The following is a 17,895-nucleotide window of genomic DNA, read 5'->3' as shown; positions in this document are numbered from 1 at the left end:
TGTATTTATAAGTGTTAGGGTATTAGTGGACAGATTGCATTAGTAAATAGTACTGGCCGGGTGACCGGATATGGGCATGAGGAATTACAGTGTCTTTGATAGACTGCAAGGGTAGTACTTGGGTGAATTAATCTTACCTGTTTTCAAGTAGATATTAAATTGATAGTAAATTATATTCACTTCTTTTTTTAATGCAAATATAAAATATTTTAAATTTTAGTAATAAGGTCTGTAAAAGAGAAAGAAAAAATTCTGTTATTACATATAATTTTATAATTTTTGCAACACAACATAAGTATACAATTATATCACATATTCAATTTGCCTTTTTTGTTGTCTTCAGATTGTATTGAATTTCACCATAAACAGTTATTTCAATGTTAATCATCAGATGATAGCGGGCAAAAAAATACAATCGATAAGCTTGTTAAAAAAAAACATATTTCTCTTCAAAATATCTACAAAAAACGCAGCTTGGTATCTACATTTTCACAAATGAACATCCTTAATAACATAGGATATAATACAAAGAACAAATATATGACGACCTTCTTTTGAACACAATTTTCTAAATGCAATATGAAAGAACAGAATCAATAATTGAATCCATAATTACCAACATCTTCCCAATTGGCTGAATGATGTTTCTGAAAATATTTCCATTAAGTATATCGAAAATAAATTTTTGAATTCATGTACACACCTTCCCAATAGGCCGAATGATGTTTCTGAAAACATTTGCAATGAGGATATCCAAGATAGACTTCTAAAATCATATTCACATGCTTTCAATAGGGTGAATGATGTTTTTAAAATCATTTGTAATGGAAATATCCAAAATATAGTCAGTAATTCATGTTGATATCTTTTCAGAATTTTGACATCAAAAATATTAAATCTGAATTCGGTAATTCATTAAGCAACCAAAATGTATAAGCTAAGTACGCCGCGATGCATGACACGTCCGCACCGTACCCCAGCACCCCCATGTACGGTGCGTACCCCCGCATGTACGGTGCGTACCCCCCGTATGTACGGTGCGTACCCCCCCGAATGTACGGTGCGTACCCCCCGCATGTATGGTGCGTACCCCCACCCCCGTATGTATAGTGCGTATCCCCCGAATGTACGGTGCGTACCCCCACCCCCCGTATGTACAGTGCGTACCCCCACCCCCGCATGTATGGTGCGTACCCCCAGCGCATAGCGTTTGGGGTACGCACGTACATGCAGGGGTGGGGATACGCACCGTACATACGGGGGGTGGGGGGTGGTACGGTGCGTACAGGTACGGGGCTGTGGTATGGAGGTGGGGTACGGCGTGTACACGTATGGGTGCTGGGGTACGGTGCGTACATGGGGTGGTGCTGGGGGTATGGTGCAGATGTACGCGGGAGGGGTGGGAGGCTGGGGGGGCCGTACGACTCGTACCCCTCGCCCAGGTGTGCCCGGGGTAGGGGTGGTACACAGTTCGCTCCGTACGGGACGTTTTACATGCGTTTGTATATTCGGAAGGACGGTACGGATCGTACTTGTGCGCTCGGACTTCAGTTTTACGAATCATACGTAAAACTGTCCGGGGACGTGTCATAGACTTTTCCCGATGTCATTCGTATGTATTTTCCACGTACGAATCATACTTGGCCGTTTGTACGGGACTTGTACGATTCGTACATAAAAAAATACAGATACGATTCGTACAGGAATTTATTTTACCGGATCGGAATCGGCACCAAAATGTGCATCATTACATAGTGTCCATCCTTTATTGCATTTTAAATATACAGTATAGTGTCCAGATGTTGAAGTAGTTCCATTGTGGAAAACAATAGCCACTGTTTTAAAAGTTCTTCCTGAAATTGAAACTTGACCTGCCACAAAATTTGTAATTTTGGTTTCCAATTTTGTTCCATCTGCTCTACAACGTTGCAGCATTAAAATAATATATTGTCCACATCTTTGTATAAATAATGTTGACAACATTTCTGGTTTGCACTTAGTACATTCCATATGTTGATTAGTTGATTTTACTAAATCGTTAAAAGACCCTGTTTTCAAATCTGGCATTGTCAAAATTATGAATCGTTCAGTGTCTATTTTAGTAGTAGATGAAAATAAACAGCTGTCACATGTATGAACCCATCTGTAACGTAGTCCAAACAGATTTTCAATTTGTATACCTTCATCTTCTAATACTGCAAGCATAAACATAAGAAATTCCTGAGCATCTTGCTGCACATTCTAAGTAAATTGTGAAGATCCAGAACATATATCCAGAAGACTCCGCACATCAGAAGCAGTATGGATTTTCGTTTTATCAGTTTTCAACTTCTCAAAAATATAATGTAGCAAAGAACAAAATCTTTTTTCTCGATTTTTCCATAATTGCATGCTGTAGATTTTCTAAAAAAAACACAACGTTGACGATTACATTAGCATAGCAGTTGATATCTGAACTATTTTCAAACTGATACCCTACAATATTACCAACCGTGTTCCCTTCAATATTCTTTCCAGACTCATCCTTCTTTTCAATTCTTTTTTTCTTTGCAACCTCAGTAAAATCTTTATCACATTTTTGTTTTGGACGTATTAAACATTTTTCATAAATAGGATATTCACCTAAGCTAGGAGCATAGAGTCTTCTGAACCTATTGTACTCTTTTACACATTTTACATCTGCACTAATCTTTTCTTCCTCAAAATCAATCAAATACAATCCGGATAACGTTCTTACTCGAGATAATGCAACATATGCCATACCCTCCTTAAACACCGAATTTCCAATATTTACCAAAGCACTGTCTACACTTAAACCTTGAGATTTATGAATAGTCACTGCAAATGCTAAACAAACAGGAACCTGTTTTCTTCGAACATACAAATCTTTTACAAACAAGAAACAAACAGAACAAGGTCCAATCTGTTTCACCTCTTCAATCGGATCAAATTTAATCTTCAAAAGTTCAATTCCATCTCTATTTGCATAACTAACAAAGTCAACAACTTTCCCCATTGCTCCATTTACTAATCCTTTCTCAACATCTAAATTATGCCGTAATATTACACGGCAGTTTAGCGATACATATAAGGTCTTTTCCAAACCAGCAGTCTTACATATTGATTTTTCCAAAGAGTCTAATTTTAACTGCAATTTCTCTGACAAAAGAATAGTTACTCCTTCATGTTCTATTTTATCAATAGCTACCATTTTCATTATCGGTTCATTTTCCAGTTTCAACAGTTCTTCATTGAAAATAGAGCATTCTTTCAGTGTTGGCATAAGGCAAATTATAGATTTCTCTTCTGCAATTCTTCGGTAGATTGTTTCAGCTGCAATATTTTCATTTGGGAACAAGTTTCTTAGTAGCTGACTTTCTAAAGCATTTTTTTCATCCTTTGTTAAGACACCAATTCTAATATTTTGAAGAATATCGCAATAATCTTCATAATTTGCTTGTCGCATGTTCTTTACAAGTTCCTTATATTCAAAATAACTCCAAATGTTCACATTTCCAATACTTCCCAAAGATTTTTTAGTGTCTTCATGAAGAAGGGTTTTAAAAACTGGTTGGCCTTTCACAGGTGTAAGTAGTAGATCACCAAATGCAATTACATGTTTTCCTTCAAATAAAACATCGTAATTTGTTGCATCCTCAAATGTACAAACGCCAGCATTAAGTTTGAGACCATGCTTACTTCATCAATTACCAGAAGTTTCATTTTCTTCAGTACTCTTGAAACTTCGAGACAAGCTTCTCCAGATAGCTTGTGGTATTCCAACTTATTTACATGTTCTGCTGGTAACATAAGTAGATGATGTAATGTAATCCCTTTAATGTTGTGTGCTGCTAACCCAGTTGGAGCAGTTACAACACAAGATAAATGTGAATCAGTTGTTTTCTGTAGATAACTTGACAAACATTTAATCAAGAAACTTTTCCCCATTCTAGCTTGTCCACTGATGTCCACTGATGTACATAAGAATAGGTCTAAATGATGTACATTGGCAATCATTCTTTTCATGCAGTAATCTATGTTGTATCTATTGTGTAACTTGGTGATATATTTCTTTCAGTTCAGTATTCAAACGTTCCTCCAAATTTTCCAAATCAATATTCTCCTGTTGTGCTTGCTGCATCACCGTTTCCACTTCACTCATTGCTATTGCCGCTTCATTTTCAAGTATGGCTTCTCCTAGTGGATCCTGACTTTGTGGAGCAGAACTCTGACTATCTTGAAAACTGTCTCTAGCAATTTCAGCTGCAATAGTTCTTTCTTTATTAATCTCTTTGTTCAACATTTGTAGATAATTTGGAAAAAATGTACATTCAATGCTATCTTTACATGCATTGAAAGAATCTTCATAGTAGTCAAAATCTCCAAGTAATTCCATTTCAGTTCACCAAGGTTTAAAGAGTTGCAGAAGAGCTAAATAGAAAAACTCTCTTTTATCTGGAGTATCACACCTTAATGTCCAATGATTTATCAAATGTCCTTTGTCATGCTTTACCAAACATCCTTTAGATCCAGTTACAGCGTATTTTCCTTCATTTTTTTTTTCTTGTAACATTTTATTAAACTATAATGTTGTGGTATTTCATATAGACATATGTTTTCCCGGTATGGACTTCTTTTTGGATAGTATGTATCCAACATATTTGATTTCAAAATATCTGTACTTTCTGGTTCATTCAGTGCCAAGTATTTAATTTCTTGGACAGATTTCAAAACTCGATTTCGTGCTGCAGCAAGGCATAGACTTATCCAGATGATTCCTCTTGACTTTGAATATAAATTTGCAGATGTCAATTGATCCGAACATTCGTAGGATCCAGTTTCTCAATGTGAAAGCATCTTCAAGCTGAAGCTGTACAATTTTTTGCTAAGTGTCTTCTCCTGTGAAATTTCCTCCTACATTTCTTTCAATTCTGTCTTCTCGGACTTGGTAATATATGACGTGACATAGCAAGCAACAGCAATTGAGTTATCTGCAACATATTGTATTTCCATATTTGCATTCCACATCTTCAAAATCACCGGATTGTAATCATTAATGTACTTCGATTCTTCTGTTCTTTTTATATTATAAGTATTTTTGGGTGATTTTCGAGTGATAGTATGCCTCACTGTTGACATAAAACTGTTCACTCTTCCTTTGGAAATTACTGGACGTGGAAAGCCAAATTGACATTTTGTGTAAAATGTTTCCTTTGATGTATATTTCCGTCTGCAATATTTTCCACATTGATGACTCTGAAACCGTAAAACTTGCTGTCTTAAGATATTTTCTCCTTCAGTTTTCGGAATTGCACAGGTAACATACTCTTCAATAAAAGATAAAACAGTCTCATCCGAATCAGTTTCAAATTTGGGTGCCTTTTTGATCCATAAAAGCATATGTATAAGAGGAGCACCTCTAGCTTGGTATTCTTTTCTCCCAAAAAAATCAATAACTTCGCCAATAGGTGGATTATTTTTATTACAAATGAAAGACATCATAGCTTCAAATCTACGATTAAAATATCTGCAGATGTTTACAGGATCTAGAGAACACAGTTCTCCAGGTGTCTTAATTTCAATATTATCTATATTTGAATTTGCTTCTCGTTGAAAATCCAGTAAATCATCCCATGCGTACTCAGAACAGCTAAGTGTAACAAACCACATAGGGGTTCCTACGTTTATTAACATACATTTTAGTTCCCCATGACGTCGATACCAATATTCATTAGTGCCATGTTGACATGCCATCAAATTAATTAACTGTGATTCGAAATGTTCATCTCTTTCTTCAACTTTGTCCATAAATTCCTTTGCAGAAACATGTGAAAGATGCGTTCCAGTTTTTAATATATGGTTGACTGCATATTAAAGTGCAGACAGATCGCTCTCACATAAAAGATGAAACAAATATGGAATACACTGACAAAATCTTGGTTCTTCTGAGTACAGTCATAAAGTACGATATTTTGAAGCTGGAATCTGAACTGGTCGTTCATCATATCGTCCACCTTTTACAGTAGGGAACAGCTGTGGAAAACAACAAGCTTCCAAAGTGTTTTCCCAAACACTCATGGAAGTTCCTTTTGCTTTTTTCATCTAGAACAATTCAATAGTATCTCCTATCAGTTCTTTTGAAAGTAGAGGGTGTATAGTATAATGTTCATAAATTTCTTCTTTTCTGAAATTCTCCACTTTTTCTATTTGTCCACTTAAATATGTGTTTCATCCTCTAAATTCATTTCTTCTTCTTCTACATTTGCCAGTCAGTCAGTCAGTCAGTCAAACAGTCTTTATTCGATTCACATCATAAAAGACATTCTACAATGTTAAAACAGTACATATATAGTGCAATTGATTTTTCTAATACAAGATAAAACTCCAAGACCTTTAAAATGTTACATAAAAACAGTAAGTTTAAAAATAATCACGACATAGTCAAATTCAGTAAAATGCAATGAGGGACACGCCAGAAACCCAATAGTCCATAATATGATGTCAATTAATAGCAGCTAACAAACACAAATCACGACTTAAGTTTCTTTGCCCTAAGGATCCATGCCCAACTAATAAATTTGGCAGCACCTATTACAATAGGTTTTGAGGTATCTGTTTTCAGTAATCTACTAGCAACCTGTGCAGAACATGTACTCATTAGTCTGCAGACAGGTCGAAGCCAAACACGTCGAGGAAGTTGGTAAGTTGGGCAACAAAAGAGGAAGTGGTCCATGGTTTCGATCTTCTCTACACAGAATGGGCACTTATCACTACCAAGAGGACTCCAGCTTTTGGTGAGTCCTCGCAGTGGTAGGGCACCCACTCTAAACTGGTGATACAGTTTACGATCAAAATACTTCAAAATAGTATCCCAGTAACTTTCAAAAACAGACTCGTCCTTAAAAACTAAAAAAGTGGCAGTCATCGTGGAACCTGTGAGGGAAGCACATCTCCTGTTCTTAATAAGGGACCAGTATGCATCCTTAAGGGCCTTTTTCGACTGAAAGACCGTGGAATCTGGGTTAGCCCATAGATCACGCATCCCAAGATCAAACAACAGGGTTTTAATACTAGACAGCCATGGTATCCTGTGAGAACCCTCCAGCCCTTTGATCTCCAGGAGGGCTTTTGCCTAAATCATTAATTCAGGAGTTGTCCACAGGCGACGCCAAAACGCCAAGGGTCTGTACCCTGCCCAATCCTCTATAGGCTGAATTCCCAGATCATATAATAAAGGGATGCGCGGGGTGGATTGAGGGAGCCCAATAGCTGACCGGAGGAATTTATTCTGGGCGGTCATCAACTTGGACAGGTTGCTGAAACCCCAAATCTCAGCACCATATAAAATGGCAGGTAAAATCTTGGAGCCATAGATCTTCATTAGGGGAGCTATTGGTTTTGTTAAAGAATGTTTATGTTCTTTCAGCAAAGCACCCCCCAATTGAGCATGTTTGAGAGCGAGAAGATCCAGCTGGTGAGACCAGCTGCATGTCTCGCTGAAAGTGACACCAAGATAAGTAAACACAGCCGTTTAGGACAAGTTGACACCACCCAGACACACCTGCGCCTTGATACGTCGGGAACCACGAAAAACCATAAACTTGGTTTTCCCAACATTTATCTCCAACTCATGCTCGCGACAAAAGATCTCGAAGCGAGACAGGGCTAGCTGCAAGCCCTGTCTCGTCTTCGAGATCAAGAGGTTGTCATCTGCGAACATGAGTAGGGGAGTCTTCATTCCTGCCAGGGTGGGTGCATCAGTAGGGTTGTTGGAAAAATAATTTATAACCCCATTAATGAATAATGAAAACAGAGTGGGAGCAAGCACACACCCTTGTCGAACACCTTTAGACACTTTGAATCTATCCGTCACCTCGCCTGGTTTACCCCAACGAACACGGGCATACGTATTATCATGAATGGTAACCAGAACGGATAACAATTCTTTTGGCATGCCCATATCCGAGAGTACTTTCCATAACTTGTTCCTCGGCACAAGGTCAAACGCGGACCTTAGGTCCACGAAGGCCGCATACAACTTTCCACCCCCTACAAAAACTTCCTTCCAGTAAAGGAGTACTACCCTGAATACTTGGTCCAGGGTCCCAACATGTGAGCGAAACCCTGCCTGGAGTGGTGACAACACATCAAAATCAGACATCCAGATTTGTATACGACCCAGAACAAGACGGGCTATAATTTTTTGTACTGCGTCAATAAGACTAATAGGTCTATAGTTGCCCGGGGCAGAGCGATCACCCTTCTTATAGATTGGTAATATCTCTACCCCGAGCCACGAATCCGGGACAGCAGCACCATCCGCAATGGCATTAGCCAGCATGGTCAAGTACGGGATCCATACATCTTGCTCTTGAGTGAAAAGATCAGGAGGAATACAGTCTGGACCCGGGGCTTTACCATTCTTGATCGATCTTAGCACTAACTTAACTTCACAGGGGGTAAATTCTAAAGCGTTTTCAACACCAGATGGAAAAAAGATGTGGTTAGCCATCATATCACCAACCTTAAACTGTTCCTCGAAATACGCGACCCATTGTTGTGGCTCAACATGATTAGTGGGACGAATATCCGAGGGGCAGTTACCCCATTTAAGAAGGTGCCAAAATTGGACCATGTTACGGTCGTGGCAAGCCTGGTAAAGGTCCCTCCAGCGTTCCTCATCCCAGTTTTGCTTAGCCTTGACTTGGGCAATTTTATATACGGATCTACATTTTAGAATCGTAGAGGGAGGGCCAGTTTTGATGGCCTGTATCAAGGCACTTTGGGCCAATCTGCAGTCCTTGTTGAACCATGTACGAGGTCTCAACTCTTTTCCTTTACTAGTGGCAGGATAAGTTTTCACAAAGAAGGATTTGAGTTCAGCAAAGAGCAAATTATGGATATCCCGAATATAATCCTTAATCAAGCTTTGAGACGTCAATTGATTAAGTGAGACCACAGCATTATTAATTAAATTTCTAATGGCTGCCCCTGAGATTTCACAAATAGCAATTTTAGGTCATCTCACCCTTCTGAGATCATTAGTAAGGATAACATCCATAGGGGTACGGCCATCTAAAGGAATAGGGGGGACAGCACAACTATTATCCTTAATACTCAGTGCAAGAGGGTTGTGATCGCTCTCGACTCTACTTACTACCGCCATGTCGTCTATGAGCGGCCACAATTCCAAATTGACTAATATATAGTCAATTCGGCTTCCTGCTCTGCCATTGTCAGAAGTCATCCTCCCCATCCTGTCAGATTTTGTACGCCCATTAACTGCTCTCATGCCCTGATTTAAACACAAGCCTTTCATGAAAAGAGCTGCTTGAGACCATTTACTAACTGGTTCAAGCTCTAGCAGGGGAACACCCCAGATTGAATCTTCTTCCTCAGTGAAGTCCCCACAGTCGACCCCCAGGGGCTCAAAACAGACATTGAAGTCACCAGCCACGATCTTATTAATGAACTTTGGTTCAGTCTCTAAATAATTCTCCAGTAGGAGACAGGTGGGAGAACATTTGCCTCCCGGGAGACCCCTTGCATAGATGTTTATTATAAGGAGATTGAGGCCGCTACGGGATTTAACCCTGATAATCAAGATATCCAAACTGTCAATTGGGACCTCTGTCACGGTGACGCCTTCACATTGACAGACCCAAGTGGTTAAACCACCCATGGGTCTACCCCTATGACCCTTGACTGCAGGCTTATAAAAGTTCAGGAAGCCTGTGCGGTAGTGAGGAGACAATGCCCATGTCTCCTGAAATGCCCAAATCTCAAACTCATCAATAAAATTGGCCCAATCAGGAGTATCAAGCCTGGACCCCAGCCCTGCGATGTTCCAGGAGCCCATTTTTAGTAAAGAGTTTGCAACCCCAATTTCCACTGCTTGACCTGAAATTACCTGAAGGTCGTTCATTTCAACAGAAGAGAACTGTTTACAACCAGATGGATTAGCCATACAGGAGATAACATTAAGAGGTGGTGGTGTTGTAATAATATCCAAGCTCTGATGACAATTAGGACCCGAAGACCCAAGAGCAGGCGATACGGAACAAGAAGAGCCAACCAAGCGTCAATCATTATCCTATATTGATGAAAAAATGTCAAAGCGATTAGAGGTCACAATGGGCAGATCGGACCTTACAGGAATAAAAGAAAGGGCACAATTGTCCCGCAAAGGTAATGTAGTGCCTGGCCTATAAAAAAAACCCAATGGGAGGATTTTGATCGAGTTAGGAGCTAGGGGTAGGTGATGAGCAACATCCAATATATGTTAGACTAAGGCAGGAGACTTAAAACTCAACACAACACAGTCACCAGAAAGGGATTTATAAGACTGACCAATCCAGTTGATGCGCCTAACCATATTAAAGTCATCAAACAGAGCCTTGCAGTTACCAATTTTGGAGCTCAGAAAGTGGAGGGATTTATTCTTAAGATTGGACCAGTGTTCATAAGAACCTTTCGGGAGTGGTGGGACATTTGCCAAGATTATCGAATAAGGGGTGGCTTGGGGAGGGAGATGTAAACTAGAGGGCATTGTGGAGATCCCTACACCCACCCCCTCATTACCAACCCTATTACCTTCACGGGGGCATCTTTGCACATCGCGCTGATTAATAGTACCCCTGACGGTAGCTGCATCAAGACCTAGATCATGGCCCTTCTCTTCCCCTATAGATGATAAGGAAGGCGTAACCCCCACTGCCCTTGAAAATCTAGCATTGCCGGCATCGTTAGACACCTCCACTGACATTACCCCATTTGACTGTGTGGGGGGCCCTAGGGCTAAAGACCTATTACCAGCAAGTCTAGCTTCCAGTTTATCCAGCCTACCGGCTACTAAGTCCAATTTATGGTGGACGGGGACAAGAAGACTTGTTAAATGGTCTTTAAGGCCAGCAAGAAGCATGTCCAAAAGAGGCTTAATCTGGTCCTGGCTCGGGGGTATAAAATTAGGGACAGAGCTACGCCCTTCAGCGGTGAGCCCACCAGGCTCAGGATGAGACAGCACAATTGGGGGCTTACTCGTACCTAGACCTTTCTTAATTTTGCTAGTATCTTCTTTTTTCTTTTTACCTTTATGAGCCAACCTCCCTCTTGTAGTAACCCTGTCGGGACTCTGGGTAACAACACATGCCTGGGCGGAGACCACAGACTCCTGAACAGGGGGAGAGGACACAGAGGGGATAGTAGTGCCATCGACTAGACTGGGATAATCAAAGTCAGTCGAGTCGATCTGTGGCTGGGCACATGGGAGGGAGGAAGAATTGGGGTCTAAGGAGAGTCTGCGTTCCACCGCTAAGATCTCAAGATTCAATGCAGACTCAGCTCTTATTAAATAATCATCTAGTGTCCCCCCCACCTTATCACCAACCCTCCTTTTGGACATACTAAGAGGGCGAAAGGAAGTCAATCTTCTCTATAAGCAGACACCTTTCCAAAAAGTGACACGGCAGCCTAGGGTAGTGCACAACAAAGATTTAACAAATCAAAACCCCACTTGCCCAACTCACAGGTCCAGAACTGAACCTCCAAGACACCGTTCCCCTCACGGCAACGACTAGTGGCACAAGGACAAATCACAGACCCACCACAGATGTTAAAGGGTAAGCCCAGCCCAGCCTTCTCCGGGCTTTGACGGGCAGGGACAGGCCCGCCCTTGGCCCGGGCTTCGCCCGGGCGCTGCCCGCGCGCGTCCCGCGCTGCAGTGATCGGCCTTTGCTTATGAGGGATTCCCCTCAGCTGGTGATGCGCGCGCTAGAGCGCAAGGCCTTCTGGGGGTTGAAGTTCGAGCCCTGCAATGGGCCGGTATTGTTCCCTTCACGGGTTTGGGGGCACTGGTACACAGCAGTCCAGGGACAAAATGCAGCGACACTTGGCAACCGTTCCCCTCATGGTAAGAAAGAAAAGCTTCTTAGCGCGTCCCGCGCTGCGGTGATCGGCCTTTGCTTATGAGGGATTCCCCTCAGCTGGTGATGCGCGCGCTAAAGCGCAAGGCCTTCTGGGGGTTGAAGTTCGAGCCCTGCAACGGGCCGGTATTGTTCCCTTCACGGGTTTGGGGGCACTGGTACACAACAGTCCAGGGACAAAATGCAGCAACACTTGGCAACCGTTCCCCTCACGGTAGGAAAGAAAAGCTTCTTAGCGCGTCTACATTTGCACTTTTATAGTAAATATTTTTTTGCACCAGATACAATGTAGCCTTTTGGACTTTCGTGACATCTACTAACTCTTGCCATATTATCCGACTCTTTGTGGGTACACCATCAACAAGAATGACTACAGGTTTAGTATCCTCGCTTTCTACACCAACAGTTTCAACATTTTTCTTAAAATCTAAAAGTAAATACACAACTCTTCCTTTTAAACCTCCTTGAAGATCTGTTGGAGGCAGCTTACCTGTTTTAGGCTCCATACGAATTATAGCCTGAAAAGGGTGCACAGATTGTTTAAGGATGGCCTCATATGTATTTAAATCTTTAAGTTCAGGAGGTATAGCTACTAATTCTAAGTCATTATGGACAGCTCTAGCTGGAATTTTGTTCTCTTCTAATTTATTGTAACAATATTTATAAATACATTGTAGAGTACCTAAACCAAAACAACCTTCCACAGACAGATAAGCAGCAAATTCTCTCCATTTATCATTGTTTTCCTTTTCACTTTTTAAAAACACATCTACATTCCTAGTTTGAATTTTATAGTGAGTACGTCAGCAACAAATACAAACATAGTTGGGATTTTCACCAGAAACTACTTTAAACTTTGTTATTTCTTTTTCAAACTTCACATCAGTAGTATCTTCCATCTCTTCTGCAACACCTACACTTATCAAACTCTCACTTTCTCTACACTCCTCTTGACTAGCAAAGAAACATAACTTTATATCATCACAATTTATTTTTACATCCAACACTGAACCATGCAAAAGAGCTGTATAAATTTCATTTACACATAATGCAGGACGTTTCACGTAGTATAATCTTCTAACTAAGTTCCGCATTTCGGAATGATGTACTGCTAACATTCTTAAATGGTGAAAACGACTTTGACACACTTTCCTAGACAAACAAGCCAGAGAATGACCTTGCAACCCTGTATTTTTTCTCACTTTGCAAGGATCCAGTCCTTGTAATATCTTAATCTTCTGTGTCACAGTTTTTCTTCCATATTCTCTTAAGAAATTTAGTAAAATATCAATAGATTGTTGACGTATACTACAAATACTACGACAATTCCATGTAAACACTGGAGCCTGGGTACGTCTCCCTTGAACTTTCTCAGCTATTACTTCTTCAACATTTCTAGGAGCTATCTTTTCTTTTTCAATTGGACAACCATTTTTCACTTCATAACAACGACCACAGGTATCAACTGTATGCAGTAATCTATTTTGTTGAAAATAACTTTCTTCATTAATAAAAGGTTCTGTACTAGAAGTATGCTTCCATTCCCTGGAAAATATTTTACAAAAATGTGTTCTATTTGCAACTCTTTTTCTTTCACATTTGTCCTTCATAGGCTGCATTATTGTATTTAAAGTCTTCAATCTTTTTAAAATTAAGATAAACAATTTTCTTTTCAATTAAAAAAATGTTTTCAATTACACTTAGGATCTACTTTTTTGTCTGTAAAATGCTGATCTCCTTTTATATGTTTTAAATTTTTTTAGTAAATTTTGGAGTACTCTACTTTTATTGATTCTTTTTCGAATTTCTGAAAATGTGTTTCTTCCTGCTTCCAACATAATTCTTTTCAAATAATCAAATTTTCCACTTTTTGTACATTTCTCTTTTCCTTTAGTTTCACTGTCCTTGTTGTGTCTGTCTGTTCTTTATTTTTAAAATTGGAAACTGTTTTTGCAAGCTTAAAGAAAAAATCTTTACTTCTCTTAGCAGAACACTTTTTCTTTAAAGATCCATTTTGTAGTTGATCAAATTCCTCTTTTCCTATAAAAAAACTTCTTTCCTTTGTTCTCTTTTTCTTTGCTCTTTTCTTGTCATTTTTACTCTTTCTTAATAATTATGCAAAATATCTGTAAAATAAGAAAAGTTTTGAAAACAATTTAATATAATTAAAATAATTATATATAAATATTCACATGAATATCTATAAAAATACATACAAAGAAACTAGATCAATAATTTCAGCAATGGAACAGTGCTACCTGCATAATTGTAGTAGTGTATGAGTAGTGTGAAAGATACTAGAGCACAGCATTAGTAGTGCACATCTAATGTAGAACTGCATGGTTACAACCTGTATCATTCCATTAATACATGGCTAGTGACTAAAAGATTACAATTCTACAAGGAGAGTGCCTAAGTGTAATTATAAGTGCTTAGGTACTGGCAGAGTGATAGGATAAGTAGATAGTGCTGGATGGGTGATTGGAGAAGTGCATAGGACTGACAGGAGGATTCCTACACTGCATAGGTACTAACTGGATATTTAGAGAAGTGTACCAATACTATGTAGCTGGTAAAGGTCTGCATGGCTAGTGCACAGAATATTGTAGTTCTACTTGTGTTAGTGGCTAGGCCATTCCATAAGTACATAACTAGTAACTGGAATGATTACAGTGCTGCAAACAGAGTGCATGGTGAATTTATAAGTGCTTAGGTATGGCAGAGTAATTGGGTAAGTAGATAGTGCTGAATGGATGATTGGAGAAGTGCATAACACTGACAGCACGATTGCTAAACTACATGGCATGCAGAGGGACACCTGTGGGTCAGCTGGCAGAGGAACACCTGCGGGCCAAATACTATAGTAAAATGTACGGGCCGTCACCTTGCAAAGAGATAGCTACGACCGGTAATGTCGGAAGAGGGAGCATGAAGGGGATATCTCGCAGAAAGAACTGCGGTATATTTCCAGTGTTGGCTTGCAGAGGTGCAACTGCGGGCCCGACGGCTCGCAGACAAAGAGCTACAAGCTGAACGATGGTTTGCAGAGGGAGAGCTGCGAGCTGGTGGTTTGGTTCATAGACGAAGAACTGCGAGCCGACTGACTGGCTCATAGAGGGACAGCTGCAGCCCATGGGCTCGCAGAAGGAGAGCTGCAAGCCGACTCACACAGGAAAAGCTGCGAGCCAACAGCTATAGGGAAAGTTGCAGGCTGTCGGCTTGCAAATAATATGTGCGGGATGGTGATGTGGGGAGAGGAAGCATGAAGGGCGTATCTCATAGACAGAGACCTGCGGTATATTTCCAGTGTTGGCTTGCAGAGCTACAACTGCGGGCCTGACGACTCACAGACAAAGAGCTGCAAGCCGACTGGTGGCTCGTAGAGGAAGAGCTGCGAGCCCACCTATGGTTCGCCGATAGAGAGCTGCGGGCCGGCGGGCTGGCTTATAGAGAAAGAGCTGCAAGCCGACTGACTGACTCGTACAGGGAGAACTGTGGCTTGTCGGCTCACAGAGTGAGGGCTGCGGGCCAGCTTGCAGAGGAACAGCTGCAGGCGAACTGGTATAGGGATAGCTGCGGGACGGTAATGTGGAGAAAGGGATTGTGAAGGGGGTATCTCGCAGAGAGACAGAGCTGCGGTATATTTCCAGTGTTGGCTTGCAGAGGTACAACTGCGGGCCCGAAAACTCACAAAGCGAGAGCTTATTCCTAAAACCATGTAATCTTTCAAACATGTGTCACGTCCGTTTTCTACCATTGAAACTGATAACCACATTCTCTATACACTACAGATCCCACGAACATGCCAAAAAAAGTGCCATTTTAATACTAGCTAAAGCTCTATTACTTAATTTTTATAAACACTACTATAGGGTGCACAAAATAAAGAATATCAGAGGAGGAGAGTAAACTGAGGTGTAATTACTAAACTTAAATTATACCATTCCTTTAATATACTTATATTCAGGGGTTTCAGTGGGATAAAAAAACGACGATTATGTAAAAGCGGTAGCAGTGTTCAGCACCGGTAAGATCCGGCCTACTTAAAGGCCTGCGTATATTCAGCACAGAGACACAACCTAACAATTTTCATCACTTATAATAATAGTTACTTTACTAGTGTGAAAAAATCGTACAGAAAATTTAATAAAACATTTTTTTTTCTTTTTTATCTCTCACACATTGATAAAATATCTCTTGTAAAGAAACGCCCCTCTCCACCTTAATTTCGTAAGAACGAACAATAAATAATCCCTTTAGCAGCATCTAGACACTAACTACTAACATGGTGCAGTATACCCAATTTTAGAGCACAAACACTGTTTAGATTATATCTTAAAACATCATCAAATGATTCTAACCATGCATATCTACAGAAAGCAACATGTACATTTACTTTGTCCATTTACTCTTCATGCAATCTGTGCACATTTTCAACCGGTTCGCAGTATAACTCCTGTCTTCACTTATATTCAAATATACCTCACAGTGTAAAATATAACATCACAACCAATGCATATGTAATATTTCCAACATAACACAGTGCAGTTTTATACCAATTAAACTGATTGCACCATTCTCCATATAGTACATACCCTACCAATAAGGCAATAAAGTTGGAAGTGCTATTTTTATAATACAAAGAGCTGTATTAGATTATTTTTATAAACAGTACTGCTGGGGGCACAAATGGTGGCGAGAGCTGGACAGAGTAAATAAAGGTGTAATTCCCAAACGTTTTATGTATTGTCCCTTTACTATACATATGTTAACAGCTTTAAGTGGATTGAAAAATTTGGCAACTGTCTTAAACGGGTGGCAGAGCTCAGTACCAACAAGACCCGGACCATTTAAAGGCCTGCGTATATTCAGCAGACAAACACACTCTGACAATTACCTTCACTAATAATCACATTTACTTTAGCACTGTAAACAAAATCGTACAGAAAATATATACAGAACATTTTCATTTATTTTTTATCTCTCACATATTTATAAAAAAATGTCTTCTGAAGAAATGCTCCCCAACAACTTCCATTTGATAACAACAACAAAATCCAAAGCCTCCCAGTAACACACCAGTCTTCACTGATATTGAAATCTACCTCTCACTATACAAAATACACAAATTGTCCGCATAAAGTTTCTGGTTTTTGTTCCATCTCTGTTAAGTTAATAACACATGAATTTTATACTTTTACCCCTTCCCCACTATGTCCACACTAAGCATAATTTAACTTACGTTCGTAGTTGGTATGCAGATTCCAAATGTCACAAATGTATGCAATTCTTTTTTTGTCACACAGTACATGTAATGCACCGCTCTCATCAAGAATGGAACCAGTAATGGCACAATTTCCCTGTTGCTCCACACATAAATACATGTAAAGAACAAATCAGAATAGTTTCTTGATTTTTTCTAATTGCAAAACTTCTCTCTATTGGTTATTTTTGAACTTTCCATATAAACTGTTTTTTTAAAATTTAAGAACACATACAGGTGAGAAGTTCAACGTATTCTAGCAACACACTTTCTAGAACATTCTATGACACGTGCAGGTTAAAAGTTTATATTTTTTTAAAACCTAACTGTATTTTTTTGCAACATTTTCTCGAACATTTAACGCACCTGCAGGTTAAAAGTTCACCATTGTTTTAAGTTCGAACAGTGCTTTCCAAATGCAAGTAGCAGGTGTGGTTGAACTGAGCAAATGTTATCCTATCATATGTACTCCATGTTCAAACTGCTTTTTATTAACCAATGACAAAGATGCTTTTTGACAAACTAATATGCACCCTACTTTTCAGTAAACAATGCTTTTCATCTCCCAATCAGTTATCATTGTGTATGAGAAAAAAAAGCAGTTCCCCATCTTTAAACATATCTCTTATTCTACGAATGGACTGCATGAGTTACAGACGTCTATCCATATCTTCCAGCTATACCTTCAAAATGCTAGTGTGGATTGTAGGA

The sequence above is a fragment of the Triturus cristatus genome, chromosome 2_1 (genome assembly GCF_964204655.1).
Source record: "Triturus cristatus chromosome 2_1, aTriCri1.1, whole genome shotgun sequence".
Lineage (NCBI taxonomy): Eukaryota > Metazoa > Chordata > Amphibia > Caudata > Salamandridae > Triturus > Triturus cristatus.
This window is presented reverse-complemented; position numbering follows the sequence as displayed.